At 39.3% G+C, this 17,388-nt stretch overlaps 1 protein-coding gene across 4 annotated transcripts in view; it reads left to right on the top strand.

Moving 5' to 3' along the window:
* The window catches only part of WDR7 (WD repeat domain 7), a 364,436-nt gene that overhangs the window by 91,660 nt on the left and 255,388 nt on the right, over positions 1-17,388 (top strand). The window lies entirely within an intron of this gene.

Here is a 17,388-nt window from a genome sequence, read left to right as displayed (position 1 = left end):
TCCACGCAGAACGTGCCCTCTTTAATACCCATCACCAGGCTAACCCATCCCCCCACCCCCCTCCCCTCTAGAACCCTCAGTTTATTTTTCAGAGTCCATCATCTCTCATGGTTCGTCTCCCCCTCCGATTTACCCCCCTTCATTCTTCCCCTCCTGCTATCTTCTTCTTTTTTTTTTTTCTTTCTTAACATATATTGCATTATTTGTTTCAGAGGTACAGATCTGTGATTCAACAGTCTTGCACAATTCACAGCACTCACCATAGCACATACCCTTCCCAATGTCTGTCACCCAGCCACCCCATCCCTCCCACCCCCCACCACTCCAGCAACCCTCAGTTTGTTTCCTGAGATTAAGAATTCCTCATATCAGTGAGGTCATATGATACATGTCTTTCTCTGATTGACTTATTTCACTCAGCATAACATCCTCCAGTTCCATCCACATCATTGCAAATGGCAAGATCTCATTCCTTTTGATGGCTGCATAATATTCCATTGTATATATATATACCACATCTTCTTTATCCATTCATCTGTTGATGGACATCTTGGCTGTTTCCACAGTTTGGCTATTGTCACACAAAGCTTATTTATAATGATGTTAAATATCTCATGTAATGTATTGAGTACTGCAGTGAAAATGAAAAGCGGAGTTTGTATGGGCACAGATGATTGTCAGTGTGTCTGTTGTTGACCCTCATGCATGCTCTCTGACTGGGAGCCAAGACCACCACCCTTGCCCACTGTCATGGGAGAGGGTCCCATCTCATGTCGCTGGCCCAGGGCAAGATCCACATTCAAACTTCCAAGTAGGGTCTCTACTGAATGTTTATCACTTTCACTCCATCATAAAGTCAAAGAATCATAAGTCAGGGGCCATCTGTATTTATTTGTTCAATTTGCCCTTTATGTAAACAGTTTCTGGCACAGCCCAAGCCTCTTTAGGTATGCCAGCACCTTTTCTGCAAAGGAAAAGAAGCTTCATTTCCTTTTTATCCTTAACATTGTCCTGTTTTTCACCTTCTGCTTCTCTTGAGGCATTATTGCTTGTATGTATTTACTCTTGTGTTTCTTTCAGTTGAGGCTTCATTGCTAACGTGATGTCTTATTTCTAAGTCTTTTTTAGAGTTCAGTCATTTCATTTCTGATTTTTCTAATGCTCATTTATGTTCTTTCATGTTGAGTATCATTTTAAAAATGTTCTTCAGCTTGTTTTGAAATAAGCACATTCATTTTATCTGCTTTTGGAGCATGCCTGTTTTTTTCTTTCTGGTTCTTACTCTTTTTAATTATCATAATTTGACCTCAGTGCTTTTCTGTTGCTGACTTTTTTTTTTTTTTTTTTTTTTGCGAAGTAGTCTCCTGGACTCTGTGAATGATTAGTTCACATAGTTTTTCTAACTTCACAGAACCTCCTTTTTTGTTGTTGTACGCGGTTCAAAAATACGGTGGCTCACTTTCTGACATCTCCTAACACCATTCCTCACCTCTTTTTTTCAGGTGGGGAGAATTACCTGTCAGTTTTGATTGCATTCTTAGTAGTTTCTCGCTCCCAGGGTCCCTTTCCTGAAGGCAGCCCTGAAGCAGCAGCATTGCGCGTGGACGGGGACCTCCACGGGCCATCCCCTCAGACCTTGTTCTTGAGGGCCCTTGCATTCACTTGCTGCAGAGGTGGCTAAACCTCTCCCACAGTCAGCTGCTGTTTTTAAATGGGCCCACTATATTTTCCTGATAAATATCGGTTAGCATTTTGGGGTTTGCCTATCAGATCTGTTGCATACCTCACTACTTCCCTTTCCTTCGTCCTACAGAGATGCCAGATACCAGATAGATTTTGTAGTTGTTGGTAGGTTTTTCCACCTGCTTGAATTTTGGGATTTCTGGATATATTTTGTCACCTCATTTTGTTGAAAATGTTCTCAGTATGATCTCAGTTGGTTTATTCTAATCGCTCTATTTCTGTGTGAGGATTTGGAAAAATACAATAACTATTCTGCCATCAGTGCCATGATCTTTCCAGAATCCCTTTGAGTTTCTGTATTCTTGATGTTAATTGTAAGATTCAGTAATGAATTAGTTGAGAAATTGTATTAAACATTCATTTTTAAATCTTAATTGTGTATTTATTATTGAACTAGATGAGGCACATCTGTGAATATATGTCTTTTCTATTCTGGATCAGTTGCGGGTTTGAATTTAAAGGACTGTTTATGTGAGAACATCTTTAACCTACTGGCAGGTGACAGAGTCCTTCAGTCTGGGCTGGAATTTTCCTCATGGATTGACCCACCTACTGCCCATATCCACAATCTCACAACGTAGTGGTTAGAGAGAATGACTTCAGACTCTACAGTGAACAATCAGTGACTTGTTTTGTTTTGTTTTGCCACTTCTTTCCTCTGTATTGTTTGTCAATTGGTATTGAAACATTTCTAGAATGAAGATTTTAGAATTTAATGTGAGGCTTTTGGTAAAGAGATTCCTTAAGGAATAATAAACTTAAAATTCTTTTGGAACCATAAATATAATGTTAAAAGATTTAAGGTTATTGATTAGGCACAGGTATATAGGTAAGGTAATTGTGATCAATTTCTGAACATACATTATTACATTGCTATTATAACAAGCACGATAAGTACAAGAAAGTCAAAGAAGTCCAGCTGCACTGTCTCCCTCCTCCTTCCCTCTTTTCCTCTTTTTCCATCCTCCTTCCGCAATCCATCCATCATATTACATTAATCATTCCTCCTCCTTATCTCTGTACAAGTGGTTCACGTTCCTTTCATGTATTTATGTCCTAATTCTGTTGTTGTCTCTTATTCTCTCTTCATACTTACCTCACATTCATGGTACTCTGACACACATTATAAAGTACACTCTTGTAGGTTGTGAGTGCACGTGCTCCTCTGTGTGTGTGCCCATGTGCACTTGCATCGTGTGTGGCTATTTCATAGAGTTTGGAATGAATGCTTCAAAGATTTCCAACTCAGGTTATTTTTCCACCAACTTTTTCTCCAGTTCCATGGTAACGAGGTTTAAGTTACTATGAATACCATTAAGGAATAAAACTAAACTCTAAAAACTAACTACATATTTAATTGAACTTACTACATTTTTTTATGACTACAGGATTTTTTAGTTCTCTTCCTTTTTTTTTAGGATCCATAAATTAGACAGGACCAGATTTACTGTGATCCTTGCATAACACCATCAAATAATGACATATATGAGGGAGCGCCTCTTCTTTTTTTTTTTTTAAAGATTTTTATTTATTTTTTGACACAGAAGAGAGCGAGAGAGGGAACACAAGTAAGGGGGAGTGGGAGAGGGAGAAGCAGGCTTTCCGCTGAGCAGGGAGCCCTATGCGGGGCTCGATCCCAGGACCAGCCAGAGGCAGACGCTTAGCGACTGAGCCACCCAGGCGCCCCATGGGAGCTCCCCTTCTTGAAACTTAACAAGCCCCATGGCTCTTGTGCTTATTGGCCCTCTGTCTTGTACATAATAGGTGTTTGATGGATTTATGAATGGAATTCATAGTTCATATTAAATGTAATTCATCATATTATTCTGAACCAAGAAAAAATCAGTCTTATTTTATGATGGTTTTAGAACACTTTTGTTTCTCTTTGGAAGTACATTAACAAACCACAGTGTACCTGAGAAGAAATTCATATTGTTGGGCAATGTCTGAGATACAGCGAAGGAGAAATTCCTTTTACCATCTCATGTAATAAATCAAATGGCAGACTGTTGAGAGAATAGGAACAATAGATAGATTTAACCCTATGACCTCAACAGCCAGATCTTTCTAGCCCTTATGTATGATACTTTATCTTTAACTCTTATTTGGGAACTTGAAGGTATTTTGAAGTAATGTGATAGAAATATAAAGATTTGTAGCTAAATACCAATGTGTTAGTACCTTGGGTAAGATATAATTTCTTCTAATATGCTTGAAATATCTGTTCTTTATTAGACTATATAAAAGATTTTCAAACTTTTTGACTTTCATAGCCTCTGTTAGAAAATAATTGAATCAGTCTAGTTCAGTAAACATTTATTGACTACTAGGTACTGTGTTTGGCCCTGAAGAGCCAAAATGAATAAGACATGATATTTACCCTCAGGAAATATAATCAGCTAAATACAATGCAGAGGAGTAAGCGAGATGGCTGGGAAATGCAGAAAGTGTTGCGGAGACCTGGACTAGCCTGAGGATTGGCTGCTTGGAGGAGGGGACGTTGAAGAATGAGTAGAATGTAGTCAGGTGATGGATGGAGGTGGGTTGCAGTAGGTTCTGAGAAGTGGGGAATACTGTATGTGTTCAGCATTGCTGGAGGATTGAAGAGGAGAGACAGGAAGTGGTATGAGATGAGGCCGGTCCATGCTTACCATGTGAAGGTGCTTAAACTTTAGCTTTTGCCTCTGTGGCTTTCACACTTAAAAAAACAAAATCGCATTAGAATCCTTCCTTCAGAAAGAATTTTGTATGAGAGCAAGTATGTGCAACAGATACAAGGGAATGTAGAGGAGAGTTTAAATTCAAGAATTTTTTGTGAGTGATATTTGGCAGGCCTTAGTGATTAATTAGGTGCAGGTGCTGAGTGAGGTTGATTCACAGGTTTTCTGATTGGGTGATTGAATAGAAATTGACTCTCTCAAGTGTGATATCAAATGTAGGAACAGGTTTTGTGGGGATGATGATGAGTTGCTTTGTGGGTGATGGAGGGGTGTGGTGTTAGATATACGGATTGAGGAATCTCCAGTGGATACCTGGTACTTAAAACCACGGAAGGCCATGAGATTATTCAGAGGTAGCAAATGGGCTAAGATAGACTCTTGGGATACTAACCTTAAGGGGAGGAAGTGGAAATGCTTTAGAGAAGTGTGAAGAGTTTGAGGAGAACCAGGAGATTATGCTGACTTGCAAACTGAAAGGATCAAGAGTTTTGAGAAGGGTAGAGAGTGATTAGTTGTATCAAATGTTATAAATGTTCAGTATCGGAAGGGTTGAAATGTGTTTGTCAGTTAGATCATGAGTACCCTTTTCCAGAACTGCTCCTCAAGATGTTGGGAACAGGAGCTTGAGTGTGGTGGGTTCAGGAATGAATGGGAAGTGTGGAAATAGAAACAGCAAATGTAGGATACTTAACAAAAAGTTTGAAAGGGGAGGAGGAAGAATAGCTAGAGGAAAATGCAGTTTGCGAGGGGTGAGAATATTTGTGGATTAGGGTTAAAGAGCCAGTAGATAGAGGAACATTCTAGATTAGCATAGGGAGGAGGTAATTGATGAAGCTAGCTTCCCAGGAAACGAGAGAGTGGCAGATTGCAAAGGCCGAGGGAAGGCAATTGGCTTTGACCTGGAGGAGAGAGACTTTATTTTCCGAAATTGAAGAGAGGGAGGGCAGACTGGATGTCTGGGTGGGTATATGTTTCTATGTGAAGTGGATGGGAATTGAAAAGAACATTCCTAAAACCTTCACGCTTTTTCAAGAGGTTATAGTAAGACTGTGAGGAGTGAGAACCCAGGTAGGGACTTGATGAGAGAGGTAGAGGTGGGGGAGGGAGGGGGAAGCTAGGGATGAGTAAGAGGATTGACTATGAATTTGTAGTTGTAATGGGCCATAATTAGCTATAGTAAAAGATACAGGAAAAAGTATAAGGTAAATTTTATCCCTGCTCCTGAATTACAATTCTGTAATTCAGAGGTTAAAGGGCATTGAGGATGTAGTTGTAAGAGATTGATATGATTAACCAGAAGTTCTGGGCTTGTTAGGGAAGGAGTGCAAAAGAGGATGAGGGTGATAGTTTTTGACAAAATTGTGGAATCCAGGGACTGAATGCCTCTATGATAATGGTTCCCAGACTGTTGCAAATTGAAATCATCTGAGGATCTTTAAAAATTGGTGCCTGGCTCCTTCTCACGGGCTTTGTGATTGGATTGGCGTGCATGCAGCCTGTGCCCGGGGCATGTTAAAGTTCCCCCGGTGACTGTAATGTGCAGCAGTGTACGAACCACTGCTCTGGAAGGTTGAAGAGCAGGTATGGTGGAAGGTCTGGATCTAGAGAAGGTTGTGGTCAGTGTGGAGATACCGACTCTCAAGATATCTGAGATGAGGACACATTCAGCTGAAGTGGGCTGCAGTCGAGACAGCCGCGGAGTTGGGAGGGCAAGTATGGTCTCCATCTTTGGCACAAATGACTCTGAAGCCCACTTTCCCGGTACTTCCTGCTTTTCACTGGGTGAACGCTCTGTGAGAAGAGAGGGCAGTGCCCTCTGGCAAGCTGATTGGGGAACAAACAATAAGGCTCAAACATGTCTTATTGTTTTTAGAAAATAATAGTGCAAAACATTGTTGATGCAAGTAAAAAACCCAAAACAAAGTAACAAAACTAATGGGAGCTTGCTTGCTTATTTGTTTATTTATTTATTTATCTATCTATCTGTTAAAGATTTTTATTTATTTATTTATTTATTTGAGAGAGAGAGAGAGAGAGAGAGAAACAACATGAGAGGGGAGAGGGGCAGAGGGAGAAGCAGGTCCCCGCTGAGCCGGGAGCCCGATGTGTGGGACTTGATCCCAGGGCTCTGGGATCATGACCTGAGCAGAAGGCAGTCGCTCAACTGACTGAGCCACCCAGGTGCCCTTAATGGGAGCTTATTTAAAAGCAAGAATAACAGCAATTGAAAACCAGCACTTATGATGTGCTGATATCAAAACATCTCTTTTATGGGCAAGTCATACATTCATATGCAGTAGAATCTTTGTACCAATACTCTGCATTTTGTGATTGTGTGACATCTAAGTTCAGGACTGAAAGTCTTGAAAGCTGTACTAACTCTACTAACTTCAAATTATAAATAGTAACATATAAAACTAGCCCCTCTAGCATAATTAGAACACATAACCGTAGTAACTCACTATATTACTATAGTGGCTCCATGTTTAACATTGTGTCATTTGCCCTCTGACTTCGAATTCTTTTATATCCATTAGGAGGCCCCTCGCCCACCCAGGGCTGCAGACCATAAGTGAAAATCACTGACCTATATGGATGGTGAGATCTACCAGAATCAGGGGTCGCAATTAGGGCCTTGAGCCAGTGACAGTGATTTTAAAGTTTAAAAAAACTTTCCCATATGACATTCATAACATGATTTCTATGCCATGGTGTTGCAGGCCCTACAGTTAACCTTGGATGGAAGTATATTAATCAGGCAGTCACTTCAGGGAGGCAGTTTATTGCAGTGTCCAAGGATAGGAAGTATAAGTGGTTGTAGTGGTTGCGGTTGGAATTCTATACCGTGTGTATCCAGAGGTCTTTCCATGGTCTTCCGCACATCTTTCTCTTAGTTTGTATGAAGATGCTTATTTTTTGTAATTACCCTCACACCCGGCAGTAGTCAACCTTGGTGAGAGTGATATTTTCTCGGGGCAGTGGATGGCTGTGAAGAAAGAGTGTGTAGAAAAAAGAAAGGAGGGGATTTGTCAGCATAAATCAGGGTTTTAGTTTTCCACACTGCACTGTAACTTGGTTCCCCAGTCTGTATTTCGATAAACGTAGTACTTGCTAGTTGCTGGGCCCCGAGTACCCATGCCTCCTTCACCCCCTCCACCTGCCTTCCCCTGGCTAGCTGACACTCACCTGGCTGACTCCCTCAGCTCCCACGAGCCTCAGTTCTGTGACCACTGTCTCCTCAAAGGGTCCTGAAGTTTTCAGGTAATGCTGCCAAGTCAAGCAGTCATTTGGATCTTCTCTGACCCTCTGGCATTTGCTTTACGTTTCTATCCTGGTACTAATTCTTTGGTACCAGTACATGGAAACAAGGAGGTATATTTGTTTACATGTCTGTTTCTGTGTGTCAGGGTTTCTTATCCTCAACACTGTTGACATTGGGGCTGGATAATTCTTTGTTCCTTGGTCTGTCTTGTATACTATGGCATGTTTAGCAGCATCCCCAGCCTCTACCCTCTAGATGCCATTAGCACCTTCTCCCAGTTGTGACTCATAGTGATGTCTCCAGACAGTGCCAGATGTCCCTTGAGCGTGAGGGCTCAGTCACCTCTGGCTAACTGCTGCTCTGTATCAGACCAGGAGCTCCTCAAAGGACTGTTTGATACATTCCTCCTTGTATTTCCGGTGCCTGGCACAAACTGTTCATTGAATCACTGTGAATAACCCAGAATTTGAGGTTTGATTAATATGGAGTGGATTCATTTCCCCCACCCCCCATCTCTAGAATCTCTACAAAACTAATGCTGAGAGGCTCTTGATATCTAGAAGTAAATGCCTGGCAGATGCCAGAGGACCCAGACTTCTTCCTATATCCTAACCATCGACTAGCTCTGTGACCCGTGTGACTGACTGGCTTACCTCTTGCCCTCCATTTGTTTTTAGCTTTAAAGTGGAGGTAATAAGGTTGTAATGAAGTCAAATGGGCAACATGTTTTCACACATTTATCAGAGTAGGTATTCAGCACATGCTAGTTTAATACTCTTGATTGAATGATGGACTGGTTTCATTCATTCAGCACACCTCGAGTGTGAACTATAAGCCAGGCCCGGAGCTAGAACAGAGCTGGAGAGTACATGAATCACTTCCAGACCCAGCAGGTCTGTTGTCGAGGGGTTCCTGCTCTCATGAGGGAGAGGAGCGAGCGGTTCATTGTGATGAGCTTTGTATTACCTGAGGTATGCCCCAAGTGGGAGAGAGCCCTTGGGAGATGGCTGACCCGATGAGGTGTTGGGAAGGCTTCTCTGAAGAAAGTCATTCGTGTGGAGGCTTGATATCAAAAGGCAAAGTGGGGAAGAGCATCCCAGGCAGAGAAAACACTGTGCTGCTGTGGGTGGGGACAGTGAGTGGGCAGAGAGAGCGTGGGGAGTTGTGTGCCCAGGCCGGCAGCCAGTAGCTGTGAGTGAGAGAAGAGGGTTAAAAACAGGTTAGAATCTGCTTGAGTGTATTTCTGAAATTGGAGATTGCTCACCACTGTGACCCTGGATGGATTAAAACTGTTTTTTCTCCTGTTCATTTTGCCATTATTAGTCTTAGCTTTTCTTTTAGCAAGTTGACTTCCCAGAATATCCTCTCATTTCCTTTCCTTCACAAATGTGTTGAGGGTTTGGAATACCCAGGAGAATACATTAGTCTAGAAGCACTTTTTTTATTCTTCAATAGTTCGTTCCTTTCCTTTCCGTTCCTTTCCTTTCCTTTCCTTTCCTTTTTCCTTTCCTTTCCCCTTTCCTTTCCTTTTCCTTTTCCTTTTCCCTTTCCCTTTCCTTTCTTGCCTGCCTGCCTTTTCTTTCTTAAGTTTCTTTCCTTCAATTATTTTCACATGTCTTTAACATTCATTTGAGATAAAATGAGTTGGGTTTTATTGTCCCTGTTTTACCAGTGAAGGGAATACTGTTATGTTAACTGTTCACTGTTCGCAGCATCTCTCCTCTGTTTAGAAGACAGAAGAATTGATGCAGGGGATGTTAAGTGAGTCATATAAAGGCTTGTCTAATGGAGAAGTGGGGGTGCCGCAGCCCCAGGGCTCCTGGTCTTGTGATTTTGATGACTTGGCCATTTGGGAAGAGTTACAACTTAATCTCTTTTGCGCTGGTGTTATGGACTAAAATATTAATCTTCTAATTTCTTAATATATTAATACCATTTCAATATTACTATTATTCAAACATTATCCAGTAAGACATGGCCTGCAGAAATATCTTTAGAAGATATTATCTGTATAACAGACATGACCTAAGTGTTTATATTTAATACATATACTTAATTTTTGAGTAATTTACATTTTATTTGTCATGCAACATAAATTATTGTATAGTATTAAACCTTAAAACCTCTTAAATAGGTTAAATATCCCTTTTTGGTTTATGCTTTTTAATATACTTGTTCATAAAAACACATGGAAGGAAGTGAAATAACATCAGCTCTGAGTATATTGTCATCTATGCCAAGTCAAAATCTCCTATCCAAAATCAAATAAGATAAGTGTATTGTCTATTTTTAACTTAAATGGAGTCTCTCAGAAAGAACTCTTATTACCCTCTTAGTATTAAGTAATAGCAGTACAACAGCAGAGGGCACCAAATATCCATTTCAGTCTTACACATTTTCTTGAACGTTTCCCTTTCTTCCTCCCTGCCTTCCTTTTTCCTAATACAGTTGACCCTTGAACAGCACGAGTTTGAACTGTGTGTGTCCGTTTATATGTGGATTTTTTTCAGTACAGTACAGTCCTGTAAATATATTTTGTCTTCCTTATGATTTTCTTTTTTCTGGCTTTCCTTATTGTAAGAATACGCTATCTAATACATATAGAAAATATGTGTTAATCGACTCTTTATGTTATTGGTAAGGCTTCTGGTCAGCAATAGGCTGTTAGTAGTTAAGTTTTGGGGGAGTCAAAAGTTACACTCAGATTTTCTACTGCCTGTGGGGAGAAGGGGACTCAGTGGCCCTCACCTCCATGTTGTTCAAGGGTCAAATGTACTTAAAATCATCAACATTAAAACCATATATTCTTATAGTAAGTGGTGGGATTTTCCCTTAGCTAATTTTAGAATATTTTAAAAGCACATTAGGACATCAATATGTTTTTATCCATGGAACCTTTTGCATTTAACATTATGCATCAGAAGTTCTTTTAAAGATCTTTATTTTTTTTTTTTTTAAAGATTTTATTTATCCATTTGTCAGAAAGAGCGAGAGCATGCGCGACCACACAAGCAGGGGGAGCAGCAGGCAGAGGGAGAAGCAGGCTCCCCGCTGAGCAGGAAGCCCAATGCAGAACTTGATCCCAGGACCCTGGGATCATGACCTGAGCCGAAGGCAGACGCTTAACCAACTGAGCCACCCAGACATCCTGAAAGATTTATATTCAATAGAATATTCTATCCATAATCAAGAATAAAATTTTTGTTTAACTTTTCCTACCAAAATATTCTTAGGTGATAAACGAGTCTTTATACTATACTTAGGAAATAAAAAATTATTTAGAGTGTGCATTAGAAATATGACACCTAAATAATTATTTTATAAAATGTATTATTTTTCAAATGCATATTTTTCCTATATTCTATTTTAGGACTCAATGTTGATATTTATAGAAGCGTGTACGTGTGTGTATGTGTATGTTAGATATATAACATTTCCTAGTCTTAGTATCCTCAGTCTCTGGTTTCAAAGCAGATTCAGATTTTTTTTTAAATCATTTACTCATCTGCTTTGCACATTAGCATCAAAATCAGCTGCCTTTTTTTGTTTTAAGATTTTATTTACTTAGAGAGAGAGGGAAAGAGCATAAGCTGGGGGAACAGCAGAGGGAGAGGGAGAAGCAGGTTCCCCATCGAGCTGGGATGTGGGGCTCGATCCCAGGACCCCAGGATCATGACCTGAGCCGAAGGCAGACACTTTTAACTGACTGAACCACACAGGCATCCCAAAATCAGCTGGTGTTTAATGCTCACTGGCATAAATCAAATTTATGTTTAGGTAGAAATCTGGACTATTTGGTATTATAGATTGGACTCCATGCTTTTTCAGGAAAAATAATAATTTTACTAGGTAACTTTAGAAATAGTCCTGAAAACTATGACGCTAAAAAATGATTCAGAAATAAGTTTTAAAATCAGGACCATTGAAGTGAATGATGCAAGAGTAAAATTATTGCCAACATTCTGAATTTCTCTAAGTCCTTGGATAAAATGACATATGCCTAAAATATCATTATAACATTGATTTTAGGGGACGAAGCTTCCAGGTGTTTCAGCAGACATGATTTAACCTAGCATGTGATCAAATATATAATAATGATAAATGTTGTAACAAGGATACTTCCACGTTTTCTCCTTTGCAGACTGTAAGTTGTTTTCTTGTTGCTGTTAGTGCTGCTTCTGGTGTGCATGTGTGTGCATCTACTGAAAAATACCCGGGCTTGACTAACGACTGATCTCCTGATCCTAGTTCTGTCATTTTCCTTGGGTTTTTCACTTGAGATACAATTTTACCTGCTACTCTTAATGTAATTGCCACAGGTTCACTTGCAGTGATGAGCAAGCAAGCCAATAATTTTTTCCTATTGTTGCATTTCTGTAATATTTTAAGTCAAGTTCTTTAGTATTTGAAATGGCTAAATCTGTATTTTCCCGTTTACAGAAAATATCACGTTGTAATAGGCTTAACACTTACAATGAAAATGTCAAATACATCTGTCTTACTAGCTTTTTAAGTACATTGTGTGTCTTTTGCATTTACGATTTTCACTAGCAAATTTGAGACCATTTCACTTGGATATATTTTATCATCATTTAGCTTTTCTTTCTGCCCTTTTTCAAGTAAGTTTTGAAATTATTGCCTTAAGTACAAAGGCTTTATTTTCTTCTAAGCATGTTGCATATAATAGACACTCCACAAGTATTTGTTGAATTTAATCTTCTGCCATGATAATGTAAAAGGGAATTTTTAAGCACACATTTCAGATGTTCTTAATAAAGTTGACAGAACAAGCATACTAACATTCCTGTTAAAGAATTTCCAGGATTAGGTAACCTGTATGTGAAATTGTTAAGACTATAGGATGATTTGAATGAGTTAGTTTGCTCTAGATATGTATAACTTATGATTAAGCTAAGAGATCCTTGGAGTTTGATAGATGTTTCTGCTCATTTTCCTTTAGCTAAATCTTAGTGTGGCATATTAGAATATCAGACATGTCTGTGATCAGCTCTGCCATCTCCGTGCATTTAGCTAAAGTCTTAACCCTCACAACTTTGCTGAATAGTGTATTTTGTTATAATAAGCCTTTAAGTCAGTAAAATCCATTGTCAGGTGTTACAGGTCATCCGCAGTACTTGGGGATGAGTCATTTTCTCCTTCTTTCCTTCAGTCTCACTCTATTCTCATCTGCTTTTATTATTGCTTTCTGTTTTTCACCCTCTTTTTTTGACTGTGGCTTGCTCACAGGTACAGTTTTTCCATGGTGACAACAATCAGCAGCACTGAGAGGTTGTGATAAGAGGAGTCGCACACAATCACATCCAGATATCGTGGTACCAGACACTGGATCACCTTTCAGTTGTCCAAGCACATGGGCTGTCTGCTGGCACACCTCCCGGAGAGACAGAACCAGAGCAGATCTTGGGGTGCTGAAAGGGGCACAGATGTGGTTGACATCAGAGGAGAGAGCTTAAAAGCTAACCTTGTGTCCTCACTCTTGCCTGCTTTTTTCTTCAAGCCACTCTTGCTGCCTCAATAATTTCCTTACCAAACATGTTTGATTTTATATTCTTTGGTAATAATGATCTCCTTTCTCCTAATAGAATTTTGTAGATCTTTACTGGAAAGATAATATTTCCCAATGCACTGTGGTGGGCTCTTGATTTTACCTTATGCTATTATTACCTATTTCCTCATACATAGTGACATAAAATCTGTCTACCTAAAGTTCTTATAGGATGATGTTTTATCTTTTTCTGTGGTGTTATGAACCTAATGCCCAGCATAGTGCCTGGGCCATAGCAGCAACTTAGTATGTGGTAGCTATCAATATTAATTTTCATAGCAATAACATAGTAGATATAATGTATTATAATTAACTTTGTGTTTCAAATTAATGTCAGTAGGTACAAAGCGTTAAGCATAGTGTTTGACATTACACATTCACCATTTGAAAAAACAAATATGAAGTTCATTGGTGTTAGAAATAAAAGGGTAATGTACACATTCTCCACCCCACCCCATCGTCTCCATTCTCAGTACTGTTGCATACTTTTATCTTCCCTCATCTGGATGGCTTCTGTTTCCTCCCAATTCATATTCATGACTCTGATCTTTTCAGCCAACATTGCTGGTGGATAAACATCTATAAAATTAAATTTGATCATGTTATTCCACTCTTTTAAAGCCTTTAGATGGTAGTTCTCAAACTGTACTGCAGCATGAAGTTGTCTGGGATTCTCATTAGACAGGTTCTGATCCATTCAGGTCTATTCATACTGATTCAGGCCTGATACCAGGCCCAGGAACCTGTATTTTAACAAATGGCCCCAATGATTCTGAGAGAAGCACTGCTTTATTGATTCCCAAACCTGCAAGATAAAGTTCAGAAGCCTTAGTGTGAACCTCTGTGTTCTCTCCTTACATTCGTTCTCTTGGTCTTCTGTGGCTTCATCAACATCCATCCTGTCACATCTCTTGCCTTTATCCTTTTTCATAGTTTGCTCTCTCTCTGCCTTTTCATAGTTACCCCTTTGGAGAGGCTCTCCCTGGTCACCCAGGGTGGCTTTCTCTGCTGTGTCCCTTATTGTACCTTGCAGTCCTCCTTTCTTCAGAGCATCATTCTTACTACATGATCATGGTGTCTTTACCTGTCATTATGCAGTTGTGAGGTTTGAGTTCTATGACTAGAAGGTCATCTTGTTTGTCTTTGTATCTCCAGTGTCTTGCACAAACTCAGGCGAACGTGTAAGAAATGAATTAAATACGGGAATGAAATTCAGAAACTCTTGGCTTTTTTAAGTCATATTTTGTAGAATATAAATTTATATTACTTACGTTCTTTAGGTTCTTAAGCTGTGATTTAGAAATTATTTCCTACCTTTAAACATGATTCCGTTCAGAACAGAGGTTTCAGCAAAGGAGGCAGAATAAGTAAAAATTATGGAAATAATTTGTGGAAGAGCAGCCGCTTGAGACTTTTTTTTACATTTTTCTTTCATTGAGGTATAATTGACATACAACATTAAATTAGTTTCAGGTTTATGATGTGATGATTTATATTTGTATATACTGTGAAATGATCACCACAGGAAGTCTAGTTAACATCCAGGAAATGCCCTTGAAGGATGGGTAAAGTATGACTTGAGGAGTTGTAGGAAGAATGAGAAAGCATCATCCTCGCATAAGCAAAGGCACAAATGTGAGACACTGCATGGTTCTGGAAGATACAGGTGGTTTAGGGGCCCCTGGGTGGCTCAGTCGGTTAGGCGTCTGCATTCGGCTCAGGTCATGATCCCAGAGTCCTGGGACTGAGCCCACGTCGGGCTCCCTGCTCAGTGGGGAGTCTGCTTCTCCCTCTCCCTCTGCCCCTCCTCCTCCTCATGCTCACTCTCTCCCAAATAAATAAAAATTTAAGAAAATGTACAAGTGATTTCATTGGGCTGTAGTAGAAGATATAGGGGTTGTGGCTAGAGATGAAATTGGAGGAGTAGGCAGCAATATATTTTGGAGGATGTTTTGTGCTTTGCAAAGAAGTCTTTGCAAAGATTGTATCATTGGATTATAAAATGCTATTGAAGCCCCTTCAGCTAGGAAGAAACATGGTCAGATGGGAGGAGGATTGAGACAGAAGAGAGACCAGTTAAGGAGATTTGTTACAATTTTATGATAGAAGAGTTTATGATTTATGATTAGCAATTTAAAATAATTTTATAATTTTTTTATAATATCCTTTGTTCATTCTGCCAGGTACTCTGATAGGGTTACACAAGATGAGTGAAATATAATTAGTTCCCATAGAGTACAGGAAAATGTAAATATGTAAAATACCTAATATATCAACATAACCAAGGTGTATACATTTCTGGTTTATAGTAGATATAAAATGTTAATGGGAGCTGGATTCATTGTGGACTAACTTTCCTTGGGAGAATTAGGGTCTTGGTGGAAGAGAAGGGATTAGAATAGAAGAAAGAAGAGTATTTTGGGCAAAGGAATAAATAAAAGGTTTAATGGGTGGGAACCATGGTTATGGTATGAGAGCCTGTTTGTTAAAGCTAGAAAAATATTTGATATCAGACTGTAATGGGCCTTGAATGTTGTGCTGAAGGACTTTGTATTTTATCCTGGAGCTTTATTTTCTGATTAAGAAAATAATATATATTGACTGTGTACCATTTAAGAGGAAATATAAAGAAAAAAGAAAATATTCTATAATTCCATCACAAAATGTAATTACCAGTATTTTCATGTATTTCTTCCCAGTGTTTCTCACCATGCTCAAATATATCCTTAACCATTCAATAAATGAAATCAGAACCATAGTGTGTGTGTGTGTGTGTGTGTGTGTGTATGTGTGTGTGTGTGTGTAATTTTATCTCACTTAAAATTGGAACAGGAGGGGTGCCTGGGTGGCTCAGTCAGTTCAGCGTCTGCCTTAGGCCCAGGTCATGATCCCGGAGTCTTGGGATCAAGCCCCGAGTGGGCCTCCCTGCTCAGCGGGGTGTCTGCTTCTCCCTCTCCCTCTGCTCCTCCCCCTTCCCCCCCCCCGCTCATTCTCTCTTTCTTTCTCTCTCTCTCTCTCTCTCAAAGTCTTCAAAAAAAAATTGGAACAGGAAATTTTGCCATGTGGTTAAATGTGCCCCGAAAGCATGATTTGTAGTGATTGTAGTATTTATTCTATTATATGGCTACACTTAAATTATTTATCTGTTTCCTTATAGTTAGGTTATTTAGGCTTCAATTTAAAATAATGGCTACCATTTCACTGAATATCTTTGTACCTAAATCCATGTCTGTATTTCTGACTATTTAGGGTAGGGTTCTAGAAATAAATGCACTGGATCAAACTGTCTAAAGGTCTCCCAGTGTATTTTGCCACATTGCTTTTCTAAAAGGCTGCTATTTAAATTCATGCCTGCAGTGAGTGTGTGGGTTTGACTTTCATTGTACTCCTGGCTAAGTAGTTTTAGTGTTTACTGTGTACTAATTTTATAAATGGTATCTTGTAGTTATTGTAACAGTTATTTCCTTGACAACTAGTTTGAGCTGGTTTTTCCCTATATTTATTGACTCTTTGTTTCTATTACTGTGAATTGTCCTTGATCTTTATGATATTCCCCCTCTTATTTAGGCATTAGTATTTTTTTTGCCGATTTTAAGAAATATTTATGTAAATTGTAACCCTATCAGTCTTATTTCTGGCACATTTTCCTATTTCTTACTTGCCTTTTAATATTTTTATAGTAGTGAATTTTAAATTTAAGTATATTTGGAAAGCTCTTTCTCATCTTGAGATCAGATACATTCACCTGTATTTTGATTTAGTTTTTATTCTGTATTTTCCATTTCTCTTCATAACCCATGATTTTGGCAGAAGAGTGATGTGACTGGATTTGTGCTTCAGAAACAAGTCTTGTGGCTCTGGAGTTGCGTTGGAGTAAGTAGAGACTAGGGCAGTGAACCCTGCTGAGACAAGAAAATAAGTGTCCAAATGTGGTGACAGTGATAGTGGGGATAGATGGTCTGGGAGGCACAGCGGTTCAGTGGCATTGTGGGCATCAGGACACATTTGACTGTGAGGGGCTATGGGACTTTGAGAGACAAGCAGTTGTAAGTAGAGGATTGAAACTCCAGGAGGCTGGTCGGACTGAGGATGGAAAT

This window comes from Eumetopias jubatus, unplaced genomic scaffold, assembly GCF_037043125.1.
Source record: "Eumetopias jubatus isolate StellerSeaLion01/CBP00866 unplaced genomic scaffold, mEumJub1_p1.0 scaffold_16, whole genome shotgun sequence".
NCBI lineage: Eukaryota > Metazoa > Chordata > Mammalia > Carnivora > Otariidae > Eumetopias > Eumetopias jubatus.
This window is presented reverse-complemented; position numbering and strand designations above follow the sequence as displayed.